Source organism: Triturus cristatus, chromosome 11 (genome assembly GCF_964204655.1).
Source record: "Triturus cristatus chromosome 11, aTriCri1.1, whole genome shotgun sequence".
NCBI lineage: Eukaryota > Metazoa > Chordata > Amphibia > Caudata > Salamandridae > Triturus > Triturus cristatus.
In genome coordinates, this window is record NC_140594.1 from 98,655,720 (window position 1) to 98,663,219 (window position 7,500).

Genomic DNA, 7,500 nt, shown 5'->3' on the forward strand with positions numbered 1-7,500 from the left:
CCGGGGCCCGGGGAGGCTCTCCCCGGCCCGGCTGGGGGTCCGGAAGCTGGTCCCGGGCCCGGTGCTGGAGCTCCGTCCCAGGGTGCGGGAGCCCCCTGTCCCGCAATCCAGCCGAGGGTCCGGGAGCTGGGGACAGGGTGTCCACCGGGGCCCAGGGAGGCTCTCCCCGGACTGGCTGGGGGTCCAGGAAGCTGGGCCCGGTGCTGGAGCTCCGTCCCGGGGTGCGGGAGCCCCCTGTCCCGCAAGCCAGCCGAGTGTCCGGGAGCTGGGGACAGGGTGTCCACCGGGGCCCGGGGAGGCTCTCCCCGGGCCTTGCTAGGGTCCGTGTGCCCGAAGGAGGCTCCCCGGCCTGGCTGGGTTGAGAAGCAGCGACCGGCCCCGGGGCCTGGGTTTCGGTCAGGGCCTGGGGCGTGGGAGTCCCCGTCCTGCGGCCTGACAAGTGTCCGTCTGCCCGGGACAAGGGTCCCTGGTGCAGAGCCCTGGAGCCCTGCGTGGGTGGGCAGGCAGGGAGCCCTACCACTATGGCTGCTTTCAGTTGCCGGCCATCTGGTGGCGCCTTTCCCCTCGGCCATCTGGTCGCGCGCAATGCTTTCCAATGGGGCGACCAGATGGCCGGGCCGGCCTGGAAGTCCCGATGAGGGTCCATTTGCCTCCCGGATCCCAGCCAGGGCTCCAGGAGGCCGGGCGCGTTCGCCCCTAGGGTCCCCTCCGTCACTAGCAGCGCGCGAGTTACAAGAAAGGGGGGTATCCTTCCTCCGGATTAGTAGGGGCAGGGTATGCCGGAACACCCATGCCGGGGCTGTGCGGTTCCTTGCCGGGGACCAGACGGGCTACGCCCGGGCAACATCCTTCCCAGGCCTCCGGGGCTTCCCTCCTCCGGGCCGCGGCATGGCAAAGTGCCCAGGGACGGGCTCCACGGGTCCCGGGCAGTCCTTTCCGCACCCCCCGGGCGCCCAGGCCCCGAGAGCTCCGGTGGTCCTCCCCGTGCCTGAGGCCCAGCCGGGAAGCAGAGTCCCACCCCGAGCCATTGGTGGGTGGGCAGGCGGGAGTCCTTTCAGTTGCCGGCCATCTGGTCGCGCCTTTCCCCTCGGCCATCTGGTCACGCGCAGTGCTTTCCAATGGGGGCGACCAGATGGCCGGGCCGGCCTGGAAGTCCCGATGAGGGTCCATTTGCCTCCCGGATCCCAGCCAGGGCTCCAGGAGGCCGGGCGCGTTCGCCCCTAGGGTCCCCTCCGTCACTCGCAGCGCGCGAGTTACAAGAAAGGGGGGTATCCTTCCTCCGGATTAGTAGGGGCAGGGTATGCCGGAACACCCATGCCGGGGCTGTGCGGTTCATTGCCGGGGACCAGACGGGCTACGCCCGGGCAACATCCTTCCCAGGCCTCCGGGGCTTCCCTCCTCCGGGCCGCGGCATGGCAAAGTGCCCAGGGACGGGCTCCACGGGTCCCGGGCAGTCCTTTCCGCACCCCCCGGGCGCCCAGGCCCCGAGAGCTCCGGTGGTCCTCCCCGTGCCTGAGGCCCAGCCGGGAAGCAGAGTCCCACCCCGAGCCATTGGTGGGTGGGCAGGCGGGAGTCCTTTCAGTTGCCGGCCATCTGGTCGCGCCTTTCCCCTCGGCCATCTGGTCGCGCGCAGTGCTTTCCAATGGGGGCGACCAGATGGCCGGGCCGGCCTGGAAGTCCCGATGAGGGTCCATTTGCCTCCCGGATCCCAGCCAGGGCTCCAGGAGGCCGGGCGCGTTCGCCCCTAGGGTCCCCTCCGTCACTCGCAGCGCGCGAGTTACAAGAAAGGGGGGTATCCTTCCTCCGGATTAGTAGGGGCAGGGTATGCCGGAACACCCATGCCGGGGCTGTGCGGTTCCTTGCCGGGGACCAGACGGGCTACGCCCGGGCAACATCCTTCCCAGGCCTCCGGGGCTTCCCTCCTCCGGGCCGCGGCATGGCAAAGTGCCCAGGGACGGGCTCCACGGGTCCCGGGCAGTCCTTTCCGCACCCCCCGGGCGCCCAGGCCCCGAGAGCTCCGGTGGTCCTCCCCGTGCCTGAGGCCCAGCCGGGAAGCAGAGTCCCACCCCGAGCCATTGGTGGGTGGGCAGGCGGGAGTCCTTTCAGTTGCCGGCCATCTGGTCGCGCCTTTCCCCTCGGCCATCTGGTCGCGCGCAGTGCTTTCCAATGGGGGCGACCAGATGGCCGGGCCGGCCTGGAAGTCCCGATGAGGGTCCATTTGCCTCCCGGATCCCAGCCAGGGCTCCAGGAGGCCGGGCGCGTTCGCCCCTAGGGTCCCCTCCGTCACTCGCAGCGCGCGAGTTACAAGAAAGGGGGGTATCCTTCCTCCGGATTAGTAGGGGCAGGGTATGCCGGAACACCCATGCCGGGGCTGTGCGGTTCATTGCCGGGGACCAGACGGGCTACGCCCGGGCAACATCCTTCCCAGGCCTCCGGGGCTTCCCTCCTCCGGGCCGCGGCATGGCAAAGTGCCCAGGGACGGGCTCCACGGGTCCCGGGCAGTCCTTTCCGCACCCCCCGGGCGCCCAGGCCCCGAGAGCTCCGGTGGTCCTCCCCGTGCCTGAGGCCCAGCCGGGAAGCAGAGTCCCACCCCGAGCCATTGGTGGGTGGGCAGGCGGGAGTCCTTTCAGTTGCCGGCCATCTGGTCGCGCCTTTCCCCTCGGCCATCTGGTCGCGCGCAGTGCTTTCCAATGGGGGCGACCAGATGGCCGGGCCGGCCTGGAAGTCCCGATGAGGGTCCATTTGCCTCCCGGATCCCAGCCAGGGCTCCAGGAGGCCGGGCGCGTTCGCCCCTAGGGTCCCCTCCGTCACTCGCAGCGCGCGAGTTACAAGAAAGGGGGGTATCCTTCCTCCGGATTAGTAGGGGCAGGGTATGCCGGAACACCCATGCCGGGGCTGTGCGGTTCATTGCCGGGGACCAGACGGGCTACGCCCGGGCAACATCCTTCCCAGGCCTCCGGGGCTTCCCTCCTCCGGGCCGCGGCATTGCAAAGTGCCCAGAAACGGGCTCCACGGGTCCCGGGCAGTCCTCTCCCCCCCCTCCCCCGGGCGCCCAGGCCCCGAGAGCTCCGGTGGTCCTCCCCGTGCCTGAGGCCCAGCCGGGAAGCAGAGTCCCACCCCGAGCCCCTGGTGGGTGGGTGGGTGGCTGGGCAGGCGGGAGTCCTTTCAGTTGCCAGCCATCTGGTGGCGCCTTTCCCCTCGGCCATCTGGTCGCGCGCAATGCTTTCCAATGGGACGACCAGATGGCAGGGCCAGGCCTGGAAGTCCCGATGAGGGTCCATTCGCCTCTCGGATCCCAGCCAGGGCTCCAGGAGGCCGGGCGCGTTCGCCCCTAGGGTCCCCTCCGTCACTCGGAGCGCGCGGGTTTCAAGAATGGGGGGTAGCCTTCCTCCGGATTACTAGGGACAGGGTACTCTGGGACCCCTCTCGGTCCTCAGCCGGCAACTGGGTCCTGCCGTGTGGCAGGGTGCCCGGAGGGTCTTCCCCTGCGAGCCCGGGAGCCCCGGCTGGTTCCAGGGGCCCGGCCGGGCCCCGGGTCGGGGCCTCCGTCCCCGGGCCCTGTCCCCCGGCCTGCGGCACTGCCAAAGGCCCGGGACGGGGTTCCGTCGTGGCCGGGGAGCCTGCCCTCGCTCGCCTGGGTTCAGGAGCTCCGGCCGGGCCCCTGGGGTCCCCGGGGAGGGCGGCCTCCCCGCCCCGGGCTCCGTCCTGGGTCCTTCCGCGTGGCAGGGTGCCCGGGGCGCGGTCCGGAGGGCCCGGGGAGGCTTCCCTTGCGCCTGCGGTCCCCGGAGCCCCGGCTGGTTCCAGGGGCCCGGGCGGGCCCCGGGTCGGGGTCTCCGTCCCCGGGCCCTGTCCCCCGGCCTGCGGCACTGCCAAAGGCCCGGGACGGGGTTCCGTCGTGGCCGGGGAGCCTCCCCTCGCTCGCCTGGGTTCAGGAGCTCCGGCCGGGCCCCTGGGGTCCCCGGGGAGGGTGGCCTCCCCGCCCCGGGCTCCGTCCTGGGTCCTTCCGCGTGGCAGGGTGCCCGGGGCGCGGTCCGGAGGGCCCGGGGAGGCTTCCCTTGCGCCTGCGGTCCCCGGAGCCCCGGCTGGTTCCAGGGGCCCGGGCGGGCCCCGGGTCGGGGTCTCCGTCCCCGGGCCCTGTCCCCCGGCCTGCGGCACTGCCAAAGGCCCGGGACGGGGTTCCGTCGTGGCCGGGGAGCCTCCCCTCGCTCGCCTGGGTTCAGGAGCTCCGGCCGGGCCCCTGGGGTCCCCGGGGAGGGCGGCCTCCCCGCCCCGGGCTCCGTCCTGGGTCCTTCCGCGTGGCAGGGTGCCCGGGGCGCGGTCCGGAGGGCCCGGGGAGGCTTCCCTTGCGCCTGCGGTCCCCGGAGCCCCGGCTGGTTCCAGGGGCCCGGGCGGGCCCCGGGTCGGGGTCTCCGTCCCCGGGCCCTGTCCCCCGGCCTGCGGCACTGCCAAAGGCCCGGGACGGGGTTCCGTCGTGGCCAGGGAGCCTCCCCTCGCTCGCCTGGGTTCAGGAGCTCCGGCCGGGCCCCTAGGGTCCCCGGGGAGGGCGGCCTCCCCGCCCCGGGCTCCGTCCTGGGTCCTTCCGCGTGGCAGGGTGCCCGGGGCGCGGTCCGGAGGGCCCGGGGAGGCTTCCCTTGCGCCTGCGGTCCCCGGAGCCCCGGCTGGTTCCAGGGGCCCGGTCGGGCCCCGGGTCGGGGTCTCCGTCCCCGGGCCCTGTCCCCCGGCCTGCGGCACTGCCAAAGGCCCGGGACGGGGTTCCGTCGTGGCCGGGGAGCCTCCCCTCGCTCGCCTGGGTTCAGGAGCTCCGGCCGGGCCCCTGGGGTCCCCGGGGAGGGCGGCCTCCCCGCCCCGGGCTCCGTCCTGGGTCCTTCCGCGTGGCAGGGTGCCCGGGGCGCGGTCCGGAGGGCCCGGGGAGGCTTCCCTTGCGCCTGCGGTCCCCGGAGCCCCGGCTGGTTCCAGGGGCCCGGGCGGGCCCCGGGTCGGGGTCTCCGTCCCCGGGCCCTGTCCCCCGGCCTGCGGCACTGCCAAAGGCCCGGGACGGGGTTCCGTCGTGGCCGGGGAGCCTCCCCTCGCTCGCCTGGGTTCAGGAGCTCCGGCCGGGCCCCTGGGGTCCCCGGGGAGGGCGGCCTCCCCGCCCCGGGCTCCGTCCTGGGTCCTTCCGCGTGGCAGGGTGCCCGGGGCGCGGTCCGGAGGGCCCGGGGAGGCTTCCCTTGCGCCTGCGGTCCCCGGAGCCCCGGCTGGTTCCAGGGGCCCGGGCGGGCCCCGGGTCGGGGTCTCCGTCCCCGGGCCCTGTCCCCCGGCCTGCGGCACTGCCAAAGGCCCGGGACGGGGTTCCGTCGTGGCCGGGGAGCCTCCCCTCGCTCGCCTGGGTTCAGGTGCTCCGGCCGGGCCCCTGGGGGCCCCGGGGAGGGTGGCCTCCCCGCCCCGGGCTCCGTCCTGGGTCCTTCCGCGTGGCAGGGTGCCCGGGGCGCGGTCCGGAGGGCCCGGGGAGGCTTCCCCATCGCCTGCGGTCCCGGGAGCCCCGGCTGGTTCCAGGGGCCCGGCCGGGCCCCGGGTCGGGGTCTCCGTCCCCGGGCCCTGTCCCCCGGCCTGCGGCACTGCCAAAGGCCCGGGACGGGGTTCCGTCGTGGCCGGGGAGCCTCCCCTCGCTCGCCTGGGTTCAGGTGCTCCGGCCGGGCCCCTGGGGGCCCCGGGGAGGGCGGCCTCCCCGCCCCGGGCTCCGTCCTGGGTCCTTCCGCGTGGCAGGGTGCCCGGGGCGCGGTCCGGAGGGCCCGGGGAGGCTTCCCCATCGCCTGCGGTCCCGGGAGCCCCGGCTGGTTCCAGGGGCCCGGCCTGGCCCCGGGTCGGGGTCTCCGTCCCCGGGCCCTGTCCCCCGGCCTGCGGCACTGCCAAAGGCCCGGGACGGGGTTCCGTCGTGGCCGGGGAGCCTCCCCTCGCTCGCCTGGGTTCAGGAGCTCCGGCCGGGCCCCTGGGGTCCCCGGGGAGGGCGGCCTCCCCGCCCCGGGCTCCGTCCTGGGTCCTTCCGCGTGGCAGGGTGCCCGGGGCGCGGTCCGGAGGGCCCGGGGAGGCTTCCCTTGCGCCTGCGGTCCCCGGAGCCCCGGCTGGTTCCAGGGGCCCGGGCGGGCCCCGGGTCGGGGTCTCCGTCCCCGGGCCCTGTCCCCCGGCCTGCGGCACTGCCAAAGGCCCGGGACGGGGTTCCGTCGTGGCCAGGGAGCCTCCCCTCGCTCGCCTGGGTTCAGGAGCTCCGGCCGGGCCCCTAGGGTCCCCGGGGAGGGCGGCCTCCCCGCCCCGGGCTCCGTCCTGGGTCCTTCCGCGTGGCAGGGTGCCCGGGGCGCGGTCCGGAGGGCCCGGGGAGGCTTCCCTTGCGCCTGCGGTCCCCGGAGCCCCGGCTGGTTCCAGGGGCCCGGTCGGGCCCCGGGTCGGGGTCTCCGTCCCCGGGCCCTGTCCCCCGGCCTGCGGCACTGCCAAAGGCCCGGGACGGGGTTCCGTCGTGGCCGGGGAGCCTCCCCTCGCTCGCCTGGGTTCAGGAGCTCCGGCCGGGCCCCTGGGGTCCCCGGGGAGGGCGGCCTCCCCGCCCCGGGCTCCGTCCTGGGTCCTTCCGCGTGGCAGGGTGCCCGGGGCGCGGTCCGGAGGGCCCGGGGAGGCTTCCCTTGCGCCTGCGGTCCCCGGAGCCCCGGCTGGTTCCAGGGGCCCGGGCGGGCCCCGGGTCGGGGTCTCCGTCCCCGGGCCCTGTCCCCCGGCCTGCGGCACTGCCAAAGGCCCGGGACGGGGTTCCGTCGTGGCCGGGGAGCCTCCCCTCGCTCGCCTGGGTTCAGGAGCTCCGGCCGGGCCCCTGGGGTCCCCGGGGAGGGCGGCCTCCCCGCCCCGGGCTCCGTCCTGGGTCCTTCCGCGTGGCAGGGTGCCCGGGGCGCGGTCCGGAGGGCCCGGGGAGGCTTCCCTTGCGCCTGCGGTCCCCGGAGCCCCGGCTGGTTCCAGGGGCCCGGTCGGGCCCCGGGTCGGGGTCTCCGTCCCCGGGCCCTGTCCCCCGGCCTGCGGCACTGCCAAAGGCCCGGGACGGGGTTCCGTCGTGGCCGGGGAGCCTCCCCTCGCTCGCCTGGGTTCAGGAGCTCCGGCCGGGCCCCTGGGGTCCCCGGGGAGGGCGGCCTCCCCGCCCCGGGCTCCGTCCTGGGTCCTTCCGCGTGGCAGGGTGCCCGGGGCGCGGTCCGGAGGGCCCGGGGAGGCTTCCCTTGCGCCTGCGGTCCCCGGAGCCCCGGCTGGTTCCAGGGGCCCGGGCGGGCCCCGGGTCGGGGTCTCCGTCCCCGGGCCCTGTCCCCCGGCCTGCGGCACTGCCAAAGGCCCGGGACGGGGTTCCGTCGTGGCCGGGGAGCCTCCCCTCGCTCGCCTGGGTTCAGGAGCTCCGGCCGGGCCCCTGGGGTCCCCGGGGAGGGCGGCCTCCCCGCCCCGGGCTCCGTCCTGGGTCCTTCCGCGTGGCAGGGTGCCCGGGGCGCGGTCCGGAGGGCCCGG